General features: G+C 33.7%; 1 pseudogene; it reads left to right on the top strand.

The window, feature by feature from the left end:
* LOC145007407 (transcription factor bHLH35-like) overlaps positions 1-7,430 on the top strand; it is an 8,094-nt pseudogene extending 664 nt beyond the window's left edge.
* Positions 7,431-13,918: the final 6,488 nt, after the last annotated feature.

The following is a 13,918-nucleotide window of genomic DNA, read 5'->3' as shown; positions in this document are numbered from 1 at the left end:
TTTTTATGTACTCTCGTGATTTTATCTCGAATTGATGATTGTGTTAATGTAACGCCCGCAGATCCGGGCTAGTCAATTTAGAGGCAATAGGGGTCAAAAATGACTTTTCGACAAAAGATTATTTAGAATGAATAGTCTTAACCAAGTTTTAGAATATGTCACAAGGTTTCCGTACATATAAAGAACGCCGAAATCCGAGTTATAACGAAGAAGTTATGGCCCGCCGAAGTTTTACGGCAAAACCGGCACGACACCGGAAGACGTAAATAGTGAATTTACGATAGAAGACTTTTTATCCTTAGAAATCTAAACAAAAGTCGTAGAATATGTTAAACTAAGAGCGTCGATAAAAAGAACGCCCAAATCTGACTTCGTATGAGGAAGTTATGATTTTTCTAAGATTCGGCTTAGCAGTGTACAACCCGAAACTCGAATTTTAGTTCGAGCGGTTTTTGGCTTACGTGAAATAAATGAAAGTTGAAGATCTCATTAATAGGAACTCAACGGTAAAAAGACAGACGAAAACGGAGTCCGTATGAAGGAGTTACGAATTCTTCGCGGTCATTTAACAGTCTAAACGCCTCGTACTGTTAAATTTAAGATCGGTCGAGAATTAGCTGACGGAGTCAAAATGAAAGTTGTAGATATTATTTTTACCTACGCGTGGATATAAAGAACGTCAAAAACGGAGGTCGTATGTGAAAGTTACGGATTTTAGAAGTCGGAAGTGTGTTGTGCGAAAATGGGTGATGTGGCACAATCTTGGCCATTGCTTTCTCCCCAAGTCTTGCCACTAGATGGTGACATGTGGCACCAAGTTCAGCCATTTTCACCCTATAAATACCACCTCTCCCACCCTCATTTTCTTCACACCTTTCCCATTCTTTCTTCTCTTTACTATCTCTCTAGAACCTCTCTCTAGCCCCAAAATCCCCCGAAAAGCCTAGGGAACCTTCCTAGCACGAGGCGGAAGCCCCGGAGTGCTCGACGGCTCCGAGAAGAAGAGCTTTTCGGCTTGGAAACGCTGCTCCAAGCGAAGCCTGGTTTTCTATAAAACCCGCTGTAAGTGAGCTACGCCTACGCTATTTTTAATATAGTTTTTATTTAATTATATTAACGTTATTAAGAACATATAATAAATACTTGGCCTATTATTATGGGTTATATAAGTATTTTTTTTAACGCTTATATAATAGTAATAGTAGCTAGACTATTAATTAGTCTCGGCGAATAATAGACTAAAATCTATTGGTGATAATACTAGGTTTCGTCGAAGGAAATTATTTTAAAGTAAACGAAGCGCTGTCCGAGTACCGAGTCACCACCTTCTCAGGTGAGTGCATAGTCCCTTTCATGAACATGATTTTAATACAAGTATTGATTGAAGTATTAATTATATGTTTATGTGCGAGTTAATTGATGTTGCTTGAAATTCGTGTTAAAGAACATACCTGATTATATTTGATAATTTAGGATAAAGAGTAGACCTAAATTAAATATGAGGAATATTGGGTAGTATATTCTTATGAGTACAAGTGAGTTAAACTCAGAGAATAGAAGTTAGTATATGTCACTTATCCGGGATTATGGATTAGACATAGTCATTGTCCCTAGTCCGAGAATATGGATTAGTCATAATCATTCGTCGTTAATCCGAGAGTATGGATTAGCTATTGTCCCTAGTCCGAGAGTATGGATTAGGCATAATCATTCATCTTTAATCCGAGAGTATGGATTAGTCATTCGTCCCTAGTCCGAGAGTATGGATTTGGTAAATTCGTTCATTTCTGATCCGAGAGTATAGAGTAGGTAAAACGACTAATCTTAGGTTCGAGAGTATGGATAGCCTCGTTGCGAGGATCGACGGGGTGGGATAAGAGTTATTTATATATATGTATGGTGAAATTGTATATTTTGTAAATTTTAAACTATATATATGGTATAACATTGTGGGATTGAAATCCCTATGTGCTCACCAGGTTTCCCAACCTGACCCACTCAGTTTATTTATATCACAGGTGTTGATATGAAGTGACATTACACTGAGAGATTTAAAGAGATGTAGACCACTAGTGTGAATAATTGTAAGTTCTGTTTATGTTTATGTTCCTGTATTAACGATGACATCCCAAACGTTTTAAAATGAAATAAATACGTTTCTTCAAAAATGTTTTAATAACTTATTTACCATGTTTTTCTGGGAACAAATTCCGCAACCTTTTTATAAAATGAAGTACTCTGATTTTTATAAAGCATAAACAAAATCGGTCTTTTCTGGCCGTGATTTTGGGGATGTCACAGTTGGTATCAGAGCATTAGTTTAAGCGAACTAGGAATATGGATTTATTTCTAGACTTAAACTTAGAATGCTAAGCGATGATTGTGAGGTGTGAGCACTAGATTATTTTAGGAATTGTGCCTAAAATGTTTTTATGTGCTAAATACTTGTGCCTGATATGCTGTTAGTTGTTCGGATCTATGGTCTGTTGCCGACCGGATCTGGAAACCTTATGTGTTTAGGATTCTAAACGTACGACTACGATATTAGAACTAGCATATAAACGTTTCGGAGTGATAAGGATGATTTAACCGTCAATCCTAAGTAAAGATCTAGATTCACCTTATTCGGTGTATAGATCAAGATGGCAAGAACCCGTAGCGGAAACGTGAATGCAAATGGGAACAGAAACCAACCCCCAGTGATTGAGCAAATACCGGTGATGGAAGCCGCCGCTGAGCCAGTCACAATGGTTGGAGTGCAAGCGATGATCCAAGCGATGTTAGATCGTCAAATGGAGGAAACTAGATGTTTTCTCCAGCAAAATCGTGAGGAAGCCACTATTCAGATCGAACAGCCCGAGTTGAACGAAGGGAAGACTGAGGAAGGAAACTACAGTGGGACTGTTGGTCAAGTCAACCCACCAATAGTTCGACAAAACAACCAAGATGACGAGGTCGAGAGGAATGGATGCAAGTACAAGGATTTTTTGACTTGCAAGCCATCGACTTTCACTGGAAAGGAGGATCCGATCGGGGTCATGGATTGGATCTCGGAGATGGAGTTAGCCTTCATGACATGTGGTTATAGAAGGAAGCTACAGACCACATTTGCAGTGCGTCAGTTTCGAGGAGGCGCTGTACGTTGGTGGAATACCTTGGGGAAGACTCTGAGCCCTAATGAGCCTCTGCAACTGACATGGGCAGAATTTCTGGTGCAATTCAAACGAAAGTACTGCTCAGCTCAAAACCTGCTTGAGCTAGAGAACCAGTTTCTAACCCTGAAGAAGGGAAGCATGTCAATCGATGAATACACCAACAACTTCACAGAGAAGATGGAGTTCACCTTGCGTCTTATTCCGGATGAGCTGACGAAAATCGACAAGTACGCAAAGGGATTTCCATGGGAGTACGCGGTGCCAGTGCGTCAAACACCTACTCTAGAGGCAGCTATCTGGGCTGCCAAGTCTGTCGAAGATATGATCAAGGGAAGAGCCTCCAGCAAGATGGAGGTTGGCGAGAAGAGAAAGTTTGAAGGATCTTCAAGGTCCAGCGAGAAGAGAAAATTCTCGAAGTTTGAAGAAGGAACGCAATGGTGTGACAAGTGTAGAAAGAAGCACATCGGGAAATGCTCTAAATATATGACATGCTTTAAATGTGGGAAGACTGGTCATTACGCCAACGAATGCACAACCAAGAGAGAAGTCTGCTTTAAGTGTGGAGAAGAAGGACACTTCAAACAAGACTGCCCAAAGAGAGAAGGGGCTACAAAGCCAAATGTGTCACCAAAGCCAAAGGCGAGAGCATTTCAAATGATCCTTAACGAAGCAGATGACAATGCAAGGATTCAAGAGTGAAGGCTTGACATCCGAGGATCGAGTTATGGAGTAATCGTGTAGATAGTACCTCACGATGTAGCCCGTTAGAGGCATAGTCTAGGGTGAACTTGAACACCTATGTAATAGTTTCAACAAATAATATAAAATCTTTGTTTTGTTATCTGATGTGTTAAGTTGTTGTATGGTTTTCTTGTATGGTGACTTGGAAAAACTGCGGGACAATACTTGGGACGAGTATGAGTAGGTGTGAATGGTAGTAGAGGCCTATACTACCGGAAGCACAGGACTCACACTTGGATCAGGGAAAGTCACAAGGTTACCAAGAAGCCAGTAATTGATTTCGTTTTATTCAAGTATGCCGTTACCATTGTTTCGGTAATGACTAAGAAGATTGTTGTTATCCCGACCCTAGTGGTCATATCACCTTGAGTCCGACTACGATGAGTAGGTTACATGGTTCAGAGAACCAAGTTTGATATAGCGTCTGACTTAAACCAAACGCTTAAAAATCAAAGCGATCCATAGAAGTATCGCGCTCGTTGGTAGCTAGAAATGCTACATGTTAAAGTATGATTATATCACATTAGAACATGAAGGAAGGCTTAGTCTGTTTTAGAATTTAAGAGACCTGAGTCTAAACGTACATCACATGATGATAGGTCGTAATTTGGAGTCTAATATGAGGTAGAGATCAGGTGCACGATCAAGTACTGCTTACAGTCAATAAGTCTAAGAGATAGACTTGAAGGAATAAAGAAGCTATAATTATTACCTAGGATGAAGAGATGACGTATGGAGTCATTATACAATCCTTGTTTCGTTGATGATTCCGGGACGTAATCATCCTAAGGGGGAGATAATTGTAACGCCCGCAGATCCGGGCTAGTCAATTTAGAGGCAATAGGGGTCAAAAATGACTTTTCGACAAAAGATTATTTAGAATGAATAGTCTTAACCAAGTTTTAGAATATGTCACAAGGTTTCCGTACATATAAAGAACGCCGAAATCCGAGTTATAACGAAGAAGTTATGGCCCGCCGAAGTTTTACGGCAAAACCGGCACGGCACCGGAAGACGTAAATAGTGAATTTACGATAGAAGACTTTTTATCCTTAGCAATCTAAACAAAAGTCGTAGAATATGTTAAACTAAGAGCGTCGATAAAAAGAACGCCCAAATCTGACTTCGTATGAGGAAGTTATGATTTTTCTAAGATTCGGCTTAGCAGTGTACAGCCCGAAACTCGAATTTTAGTTCGAGCGGTTTTTGGCTTACGTGAAATAAATGAAATTTGAAGATCTCATTAATAGGAACTCAACGGTAAAAAGACAGACGAAAACGGAGTCCGTATGAAGGAGTTATGAATTCTTCGCGGTCATTTAACAGTCTAAACGCCTCGTACTATTAAATTTAAGATCAGTCGAGAATTAGCCGACGGAGTCAAAATGAAAGTTGTATATATTATTTTTACCTACGCGTGGATATAAAGAACGTCAAAAACGGAGGTCGTATGTGAAAGTTACGGATTTTAGAAGTCGGAAGTGTGTTGTGCGAAAATGGGTGATGTGGCACAATCTTGGCCATTGCTTTCTCCCCAAGTCTTGCCACTAGATGGTGACATGTGGCACCAAGTTCAGCCATTTTCACCCTATAAATACCACCTCTCCCACCCTCATTTTCTTCACACCTTTCCCATTCTTTCTTCTCTTTACTCTCTCTCTAGAACCTCTCTCTAGCCCCAAAATCCCCCGAAAAGCCTAGGGAACCTTCCTAGCACGAGGCGGAAGCCCCGGAGTGCTCGACGGCTCCGAGAAGAAGAGCTTTTCGGCTTGGAAACGCTGCTCCAAGCGAAGCCTGGTTTTCTATAAAACCCGCTGTAAGTGAGCTACGCCTACGCTATTTTTAATATAGTTTTTATTTAATTATATTAACGTTATTAAGAACATATAATAAATACTTGGCCTATTATTATGGGTTATATAAGTATTTTTTTTAACGCTTATATAATAGTAATAGTAGCTAGACTATTAATTAGTCTCGGCGAATAATAGACTAAAATCTATTGGTGATAATACTAGGTTTCGTCGAAGGAAATTATTTTAAAGTAAACGAAGCGCTGTCCGAGTACCGAGTCACCACCTTCTCAGGTGAGTGCATAGTCCCTTTCATGAACATGATTTTAATACAAGTATTGATTGAAGTATTAATTATATGTTTATGTGCGAGTTAATTGATGTTGCTTGAAATTCGTGTTAAAGAACATACCTGATTATATTTGATAATTTAGGATAAAGAGTAGACCTAAATTAAATATGAGGAATATTGGGTAGTATATTCTTATGAGTACAAGTGAGTTAAACTCAGAGAATAGAAGTTAGTATATGTCACTTATCCGGGATTATGGATTAGACATAGTCATTGTCCCTAGTCCGAGAATATGGATTAGTCATAATCATTCGTCGTTAATCCGAGAGTATGGATTAGCTATTGTCCCTAGTCCGAGAGTATGGATTAGGCATAATCATTCATCTTTAATCCGAGAGTATGGATTAGTCATTCGTCCCTAGTCCGAGAGTATGGATTTGGTAAATTCGTTCATTTCTGATCCGAGAGTATAGAGTAGGTAAAACGACTAATCTTAGGTTCGAGAGTATGGATAGCCTCGTTGCGAGGATCGACGGGGTGGGATAAGAGTTATTTATATATATGTATGGTGAAATTGTATATTTTGTAAATTTTAAACTATATATATGGTATAACATTGTGGGATTGAAATCCCTATGTGCTCACCAGGTTTCCCAACCTGACCCACTCAGTTTATTTATATCACAGGTGTTGATATGAAGTGACATTACACTGAGAGATTTAAAGAGATGTAGACCACTAGTGTGAATAATTGTAAGTTCTGTTTATGCTTATGTTCCTGTATTAACGATGACATCCCAAACGTTTTAAAATGAAATAAATACGTTTCTTCGAAAATGTTTTAATAACGTATTTACCATGTTTTTCTGGGAACAAATTCCGCAACCTTTTTATAAAATGAAGTACTCTGATTTTTATAAAGCATAAACAAAATCGGTCTTTTCTGGCCATGATTTTGGGGATGTCACAGTTAAACTGTTAATTAACAGTTAAAAGTGTCATACGTGGGAGAGAAGATATCATTGATGAGTTTGAAATGCAGGAAAAGAAGAGACACAATGGTTAAGATTTGTGAGGTTTTTGAATCTTTGAAGCTCAATGTTGTCACTGCCAACATCACTGCTTTTCCTGGGACCCTTTTCAAGACACTCTTCATTAAGGTTTGCACTAGAAAACATACACTTAGATGGTGTGTTCTTTACTAAAAACGAAGAAGAGAAGGAATGCAGGGGTGATTTTTCTTTTGTATTAAATATTGATTGTGACTTGATGCAGAAAAGAATAGAGAATGGAAGAGTGTTTATGTAGATGATTCAATGGACGATATTGGTGAGATTCCAATTCTATTGGAATGGAATCATGAATTCCAATTCTATTGGAATGGAAAGACGAATTCTAATTCTGTTGGAATCACAGATGTTGATGCTTGAAGAACAGGCCACAAAATTAAAACAGACCACATTATTCTTTTAGAATGTATTAGTTGTTGTTAGATTTTAATGTTTTCTTTCCCGTTTTGATTGTTTTTTAGTTTTATTCCTTAACAGTAAATGTAATTCTTAACAATTGTTATCCGGATTCTATAAGAAATAATGTGTTTTTTGTTCGTATTCTTCAATTGATTATTCAAGGATTTGTTATTCTACAAGAAGTTTTTAAATTCATGATCAAAAAATAGGTTCAAGAATATTTTTATTATTTATGGTTCAAGAGTATTTTTATTTTTGAATATACTCATAAACATATTCTATCAGAATGTCCGATTTAAAAAAATTATAATACGTAAAATTTGATTTTTAAAATTTTTAAAGAATCTATGATCCCTTAAAAAATGCAATTTTCCTTTATTAAATCTATATTAATTGACTAAATTACCCTTGTAATTAATTAAGATGATATTTTCAATTATATTTAATTCAATAATATATATTAATCACTTTCTTAAAATAAGTAACTTTGATTGGCCCATATTTATGTATACAATAACACAATAATTACTTTGAGTAGAATAACCTAGGCCTATATATATATATATATATATATATATATATATATATATATATATATATATATATATATATATATATATATATATATATATATATGACATCCTTATTTTCACGGCTATTTTAAAACTTTTTATTTATGCTTATTTAAAATAGAGTTTATTTATTCATGCCAGATTTTGTCCTGTAAAAGTATTTCCGAAGAAATGTTTTCATTGATTTATAAAAGTTTTAGATGTCATAAACGATACAAAACATAAGTATAAACAAGTTTTACAGTATCTTAGACTATCAGTCTACATCTCCTCGAATGTCTCATCATTTATGTGTCTTAGTACTGCTACTTGTGATACGAAGAAGCTAAGTGAGTCAGGTTGGAAAACTTGTTGAGTACATAGGGTTTTCAACCCATAATAATATAGTTTATTAGGTTTAATTATCAAAGAATTAACCCGATTATCTATCCCTGTTTTTTTTTCTATATACTTCCCTAAGAATCTACCCGAAGGATAATCATAGTCATCGTTGCTGACAGTATTGTTTCAAGGATTTCTTTGTAATACATGCTAGTAGGTTTAATTCTATTTTCATTCCTAATTATCACCTTAATCATCGTTGCTGAAAATAATGTTACATGGATTTTTCTGCAATATGTGTCAATAGGTTGGAGTACATCAAATAGGCACAAAGTCCATCACTCACATGATATAAACCTGACTCTATTCCACGAGACTATCATTTAATAGTCTGGTAGTTGTCGCCTATACTTTGTAAGGGGACTACATCGTCGGTACACTAGTACCATTCTAACATTATTGGTATACTAGAACCATTTCTAAAGTCGTGGCATCCTATTATTGCCTACATCTTGTATCGTACTATGACATCTTATCTTTCATCATACTATGACATATTATCATTAACCTTGGTTACCTAATCTATTATATATATATATATATATATATATATATATATATATATATATATATATATATATATATATATATATATATATATAGACACACACACACTAGTAGTGTACCCGTGCGTTGCGGCGGCACAAGTAGTCCTTATTAGCGAATTGTTTAGTGCAGGGATTTGTTCTTTTCGGCGAGTGGAAAATTTTTGAAAATATGTTTTCAATATCACTGGTTAGTTTTTGGAATGTGATAGTATTCCTTTCTACACACGTCATATTTCGATGGATACTTTCTTTTTAGTCATGGTATTCTCTCATTACTTTTAATATGAAAGTCATCTATGAAACGCATCATATGAAAGTCTTAGGGGTCGTTTGATATGGTGTCTAATTCGGTCCAAAGAGGGACCGAGTCCATAAAAAACCAATTGGCATGTTTGATAAGGATTAGAGATGTAAGGACTCGGTCCAATATGTGGAATCGGTCCAATAAAAACACCAAACTCGGTCCTTGCTTTCTATTTGATGGACCAAGCAAAAAAAAAAAAAAAAACAAAAAACAAAATCAAGTTTGCCCTATTTATGTTGCGATAATCTTCTGATTTCGTCCCCTCCCAACGATAACATTCCCTCAACGAAGCAACAACAACTCCATTCGTGATCAAAAGCAACAACAGAAGCATGATCAACATCAATAACAGGAGAAACCGTCCATCAACAGGTAATGTTCTTCCTTTAGTTCTCCCATCAACATGTAACATCTTTTAACAACAAACATGATCAACACAATTGCCTTCCTTGTTTCCCTCCTCTTTATCATTCTCTTTATACATATAATATTTAATCTTAAAAACATAAATATGTTGATAGATTGTTGTCATTATAAATGTTAAAACACAAACATAGTTATTTATTTGTCAGATATAGGTTCATATATAATTGTATCTAATAGTCTCTTTATCATTCTCTCTCTACATATAATATTTGATCTTAAAAACATACATATGTTGTTATATTGTATTCTATCTATGATTTTTGTTTATTTTTTGGTTGTTATTTATTTTATTGTTGTTGATATTACATTGCTATTAAATGATAGATTCCATTTTATGTGTTTGTGTGTATATCTGTGAGTGTTTATGTACATGTGTATATGTATATATATTTGTGTATGTGTGTGCAAATTGTGTGTATTTGGATTTTAAATGATGTATGTTTAATTTGGATTTTATGTGGTAATTTGTATTTTTATAATTATTTTATCCAGCATAAGGGACAACACAAGGATAATATGGTCATTTTTATCATTCATCACAATCAAACAGATAAATAATCAAACAGCGTAAACTCAGTCAGATGTGAACTCAGTCAGCATTTTTAACCCAGTCAGTTTATAACTCGGTCAACTCTAACCCAATCCGCAACTATCAAACGACTCATTAGTTTTTTATGTAATTTGTTTAGTATATTTGTTAATTTTAAGATAAATATACTAATGTTAGATGTTATATATAAGTAAGTTGTCATTTATTTGAAACCGATGTATTTTCATTTTGTGTATCAGTGCAAAGTCGGCTGACGACGGACAAAAGGACGGTGAATGGTTGTATTTTAAATAATTAATTTCTTTAAAAAACATGACATATTCCAAATAAAACGATGATTCATAAATCAATTTTACTATTACATTTGGACTAAATTTAGCACAAATAAGCCAAGCATGATGATTAATTGTGAGATTTATTAAAACATTGTTCATGTTGTAGTTTATTTCATTACGGTGAATATTACATTTTCAGATTTCGACAAATTACTTTCTTACAGCACGCACAACGAATAATTTTTTAGTAATTTGTTTATTTTATGGAGAATATTATCCTTTAAGAAACACGTCATATTAAATGAAACATAATATGCATCAGTAAATAACATTAGAAGTGGGTATGGTTCATTGGTTCAATTCGATTTTTGTCTAAAATCCAAAACTAGCTGAAAATGTAGTCTTTTAGTTTTGAGGAGGATTTGTATATTTATACTTTAAGAAAAAATAATGTAACAGTACTCACATATTTTTTCTACAAATTAATTTATTAAAAAATTAATTAAAAGGTTAAAATGTTTTTTTAATATGTTTTCAGAAATTAAAAGATCAAATCAATTACAAGCCAACTTTTTGCGTTAGCATATTTATGTTTGCTTGAACTTCTTGTGTTTTCTATAGGAAATAGACCTTTTTTTTTTTTTTTTTTTTTTTTTTGTACTATATTTTTTATTAATGTAAATTATGTTTGAATAAAATCGTCTGTAACTATTATTACGTCGTATTTAGGTCTAGAGACAGAGATTTGAAAAAATCCTTATAAGATATGTTAATTACATATAATATATTAATGTAAAGTTGACCAACACAAAATATTTTGTGAACTTATAGTACAAATGTGAAATACCTATAAGTATGTTTAGTTTTGATACATTTGATATTTTATTTTCTATTTATATAAAATAAAAGACAAAAAAAAAAAAAAACAAAAGAAAGGTTTATTTCTCCACCTTTGATGTTTTAGACTTATTTTAACTTGCATAAGAACACTATTTTTTCATTTTTCTGTATATGTTAATTTTCCAAAAGTTTATTTTTATCTAAGTTATTTGTCCTTAACTTTATTTTAGTATAACATTTTTTAGTTAAACAGTCGAAAGATAACATGTTTCAAGAAACCTAGTATCAGATAGTAATTATAACTTTATTTGTTCAATAAGGTCTTAAGTACAAATTAAACGAACTTACACAAAGTGCAAAAAACAAATAACGGGTTTATTTCATAAGAATTAAAAAAACAAAGTTCTAAAAAATTGCTGCTTTCTCAAACTAGCTGCCTTCAGATTTCCTGCATTCATTGAACTTTAATAAAACATTACATAATTTCATAAAGTTAATCATAAGCTTAACAAATAGGCTAGATAAACAAACAATGGATTTAATGAATACAAACACACAAGCTACAACGAGGACACAAATTTTACAACTTATCCAGTTTTTCACATACTTGCACACATATCACATACACATTAGACTCAAAAACAAACATCACAAATAACACACATTAGACTAACTTAACTTTCACGAATAACAAACTCTTCCAAAACAAATCAAAAACCTTTTATTTTGTATGTGAAATATAATAAAAAGACAACCAAATGTATCACTTGTTCATTTCCAGTTATCATTGTTTGAGAATGAGTTCTGTTTATCATGTGATTGCATCTCTTTGATACTGAATCATGTATTAAATAATAGAAATTGTTCTCCACAGAACAAAAATAACAGAAATACCGTTAACAACAATGTTATATTTCTCTTCAAGAAATAATCACATGGTTATTTTTCTCATAAAACTACTCAAACTAAATAACAATATAAATTAAAATCGAATCACAAAATTATGAATATTGAACCAGAAAGAATGCCAAAAAAATGTAGAAAATAATCAAGTTTTCTTAAACCAAAACATCCATGAGATGTTCACATTTGCTAGTAAAAACGCAAAGAAACTTGTTACTTTTTTACTTAAGCAAACTACTCATCAGAAACACATATCTGCCTAGATCATACTATAGAAAAAAAAATAATAAGATTTATACATGTTTGTAACAAACCATTATAGATCCATTATGTTTCTTTGTAGTTAACTTGAAATTACACATCCGAAAACAAGTTTACCCAAAGCCTGAATTACGATCCTAGAGGGTGTTTGGGAATACTTTTTAAATAAATTTTGCCTTTTAACTTTTCTAAAAAGTTAAAAAGATGTTTGGAAGATGGAAAAGTTCTTTTCAAAACAACTTTTTGTGAAGAAGAAAAGAGTGGGTTTTCAAAAGTCATGAAAGTGTGATTTTTTGTAACTTTTGAACTTTTAAAGCTAAATCACACTCAAAAGTAAAAAAAATAATACCGAAACACTTTATAAAAACAACTTTTAGCTTTTGCTTCTTCAAAAGAACTTTTACAAAAAAGAATTTTTACAAAAAGAACTTTTGGCTTAAAAAGTAATCACAAACACCCCCCCTACTTGAGCATATGTAAAAGTCAGAGATATCTTGGGACAACCTTCTCTGCTATTATCCTTTACGATGCATATTCCACAAGATGAATATTCGTATGATGGGATTCGATCTGAGGAGGACTGAAGGAGGTGCAGTCTGAAAGAAGGCTGCATGTAAGGAAGCAACGACCGGGGGGGGGGGGGGGTTGACGATGATGGAAGCAGACGTTCATTCAATTTCTAGGGCTTCTATAGAGAGTGTGCGAGTAGGTTTATGAAGAGACAGAAACGAAGAGGATTGTGGATTTCAAAAACGACAAAAAAGAAGAAGAATGGGGCGATCTGTGTGCTTTCAACATACACCGGTGGATGGTTGTTGCAAATCAACAGCCCACAAAGCAACTCGTATGATCTGTGTGGCATTTAATCTATGTTTCTATTTTATGCATTATTTGATACTATCTTCTACATCATAACTTATACCTCTTAGTTTTAACATATTGTGCATTATGTTGTTGTACTTCATGCTTAATTAGTTGTGTTTAAGGCTTTATTATGTATTTATTATAATATAGTGTGTGTGTGTGTGTGTGTGTGTGTATATATATATATATATATATATATATATATATATATATATATGTAAAATTTATATTTGTAATTTTACATCTAGCACAGAACATCTTTGCATATAAGAACATATAACATTCAATGACCTAAGTAATTCATATTTATGTGTAAGATAAAAGTAACTATGCACTCACTTGATAAAAGTGGATGACTTGGAATTTTGGTAGAACTTCGCCTTGGGACTTTATTTTCTCTTTTGAAGTGACCTAGGTTCATATTACTAAGCCTTAGTTTTATACTCCTAGTGACTAATGATAGTCTAGATTCCTCACTAATCCCATTATCTACATCAAGATCTATTAAGTAAGGAACAACCACGTAGGATCATATAAGAGGTAG

This window comes from Lactuca saligna, chromosome 7 (genome assembly GCF_052625555.1).
Source record: "Lactuca saligna cultivar CGN05327 chromosome 7, ASM5262555v1, whole genome shotgun sequence".
Taxonomy (NCBI): domain Eukaryota; kingdom Viridiplantae; phylum Streptophyta; class Magnoliopsida; order Asterales; family Asteraceae; genus Lactuca; species Lactuca saligna.
The sequence above is the reverse complement of the archived record's forward strand: the minus strand, read 5'-3'. Positions and strand labels throughout refer to the sequence as shown.